Below are 3,413 nucleotides of genomic sequence, written 5' to 3' on the forward strand. Positions count from 1 at the left end.
GCGGGGCTCCTCACTCCCCGGAGGCCCTGGCTGGGGGCCTGGGAGCCCTGCCAGGGTGACTCTAGGCCAGGGGCGTCCCATGGGTCTGCATGCCGGCCTCCCTTCTCCTCTCATGTGCCTTATAAATGGGAGAGGGATCCCGCTGCAACTAATGCGTTCGCTCCACTTCCCGCCACGCAGCGCAAGTCCTGGGCCCAGATACAGGCCCTAGGCGCCCTAACCCCCAGGACCCGACCCTGTCCAAGCACTGGTGCTTGCCCTCCTAGGCTCCAGCCGCTGATCAGACCCCAGCACATGGACGTAGCGGGGAGTGAGCAGCCCTACCTTTGGGGCACCGCGATGGAAACGGATACAAAGCCAGAATGGCTCAGGACCTTTGCTGTGTCCTGGATCAGGTTTCAGAGTGTGGCACTGCTCTGGGTGGGTGCATTCCAGTTCAGGAAGTCCTCAGAGAGCCGCACCCTCCTCCCATCATCAGCCAGAACCAACCCCGCTGCATCTCACAGTGTGGGCGGAAGAGAACAGACCACCTGACCTTTCTCTGAAGCACCAACCTTTTCCCAGAAACCTTGTCTCAGATTTCCTCTGCCTGCCTGCTTCAAATAAACCCAAATTAGTGCATTCTCCTTGAGGGCATGAATCAGGGGAAGGCTAGCTAGGTGCCTAAAAAATTTTAATTTGGAAGTTTTTAAAAAATTTATTTAATTTTATTCATCATCATTATTATTATTTTAATTTGACCAGAGAGAGACAGAGCTAGAGAAGGTCTGTTGGTCTGGTGAGCACATGTGCTCTAAAGCAAAAACCTCTCCAAAAAATATATATATATATATATACACACATAATATATATATGAGACTTTTAAAAGTTAACAGAAAACACATGAATAAACCATGCATGAACTGCAAATTTTGTGCACCAAAATAAACTCATACTTTAATTTCATTTTTCCATGAAGTCCCAGCATATATCTATTTTGTTTGTTCATTCAGCAGTTAATAAACATCCGAATTGGATTGTGTCCATCCTTTGTCTATTATAAATAATACTACTATGAACATTCACGTACAGATAGATAGATAGATAGATAGATATAGATATAGATATAGATATAGATATAGATATAGATGTAAATTTTCTTGCACTTTCTTGGATATATACCTAAGTGTGGAATTCTTGGGTCGTATGGTAACTTTATATTTAACTTTTGAAAGAGTCCCAAACTGTTTTGCAAAGCAACTATAGAATCTACACTCCCACCAATAATGTATGAGAGTTTCAATTTCTCCACATCGATAGTCTCTCTTAAGTTAGCCATTCAGTGGGTGCGAAGTGGGTGGGGGAGTCTCACTATGGTTTTGAGTTGTAGATTCCTGATAACTATGATGTTGAGCATCTTTTCATGTGCTTACTGGCTCTTCAGATAGCTTCCTTTGAGAACTGCCTATTCAAATGTTTTTCCAATGCTTAAATTGGGCTAGGATTTTTTTTTTAAATTGTTGAATTGTGTAACACCAAATTTTTCATACCATGGGTTCTGATTTACTTCATCCTCTTTTTTAGTGAGCTCTACAGCTTGCCAGAATTAAGGGTACTTATCCACTCTGTGCATTAATTGTATCTTCCTGGGTAATCTGGTAACCCTCACTGTCACTTATTCAGCCTCTATTTCATGCCCTTTCTGATATACTGTCTATGGAGGCCGAAAAGCTAAAAACTTTTTCTAGATCTGTTTGCAGTTAACTGTACACATAATTGGATTTCACCAGCCTAATTCACCCCTGCAAAACACAGAAGGTAGTCCTAAGGTAGCAGTCGTGTGGGAGGCAATGAGCTACTTGGTGCCTCCCTCCTAAGAGATCAAGTAGTTTACAAGTAACTGTCTTCTAGAACAAGGCTCAAGAATATTTATGAGAATGCAAAAATATGCAGTGTGTAAAAAGGGAAAATCGACAATGAGCAGCATCTAACCGAAAATTAGCAGTCTGCAAAGAAGCAGGAAGATATGGCCCATAATGAAATATCAATCAATTGAAACCGACCCAGAACTGACACAGATGTTCAAACTAGCAGACAAAGATATTTTAAAAGTTATTCAAACTAATTCAAAAAGTTAAGAAAACAGGATGTTTTCAATTTCTAGAGATAAGAATGAACTGCTAGAGGTGAAAACTACAATGTAAGATGAAAAATACACTCAATTGGATTAATAGTAAGTTAAATATCAGAGAAGAAAAGATCAGTGAAGTTGAAGGCAATAATATAAACTATATAAAGGAGAAATAGGAAAAAAAGTATACTTAAATGCAAAGAATAAGCTGTGATACAGACTTAAGCAGTTTTATATATAAGTTGAGAGAGTATTCCAAGGAAGGATACAGAAAAAATATGACCGAAAATTTCCCAAATTTGATTAAATAATGGCTGAAAATTTTCCAGTTTTGATAAAAACTATAAACTATGGATTTAAGAATATCAACAAACTCCAAGTGCAAAAACCTGGTGAGATATACTCCAAGGCATATCATAATTAAACTGTTTAAAACTAGTGATAAAGATCTAGCAGGTGGGGGAACCAGCAGTTAGTGTAATGGCTATGTCTCTGGACTCCCACATAGTCGACCGCAGTTTGCGTCCCGGAGCCGGTGGCTTAGAACTCATGCTGGGCACATGTGCGCGCGTGCCCAAGATCCCGAGAGGAGAATGGAAGAGAAGGAATTGCAGCGTGACCATCCCCCCTGGGGGGTGAGTTCTCACTTTCTGTCTTTATGTCTCTCTCTGTCTTTGGCAAGTGCACGTGCCCTATAGCAAAAACCTCTCCAAAAAAAAAAAAAAAAAGATCTAGCAGGTGGCTTGGTGTTTAAGGTGCTGAACTCCCACATGACTGATCACAGTTCAAGCCATGTATCTGGTGGCCTGAAAATCACACTGGACATGTGTGCATGCATGCCCAAAATCCTGAGAGAATTGTAGTGGGGCAATTTCCCCAAGGGAATTATTTCTTGCTTTCCTTCTGTCTTTCTCTGGTGAGTGCACACACCCTATGGCAAAAACCTAAAATGAATAAATAAATCATAAAAAATAAAAATAAAAATAAAAAACCTAGTTAAAAAGAAAAAATCTTATTTGTTGGAAAAGTCATGATGTATTTTCCTATGTTTTTCTATGCAAAGATGTGTTATGACTTCTCCAATAATGCAATTAAGCCAATCCAGGAAAAAAGGTTAGGTATAGAAAAAGATGAGATGATAGCAGATTTCTCTTTGGGAATAATGAAACCCAGAATACAGCAGAAAAGCATATTTAAAATACTGTTAGAAAAAAACCCTTGTCAGACATGTTGCAGACATTCAAACACAGAAAGCTTTCATTACCAGCAGACTTGCACTTCAAAAAGTATTCATTTTTTTTTT

The 3,413-nt window shown here is 39.9% G+C and overlaps 1 pseudogene; it reads right to left on the minus strand.

Annotated features, from left to right (window-relative positions):
- The window catches only part of LOC102479051 (olfactory receptor 4C6-like), a 21,455-nt pseudogene that overhangs the window by 1,948 nt on the left and 16,094 nt on the right, over positions 1 to 3,413 (minus strand).

The sequence above is a fragment of the Tupaia chinensis genome, unplaced genomic scaffold (assembly GCF_000334495.1).
Source record: "Tupaia chinensis unplaced genomic scaffold, TupChi_1.0 Scaffold147684_1, whole genome shotgun sequence".
Taxonomy (NCBI): Eukaryota; Metazoa; Chordata; class Mammalia; order Scandentia; family Tupaiidae; genus Tupaia; species Tupaia belangeri.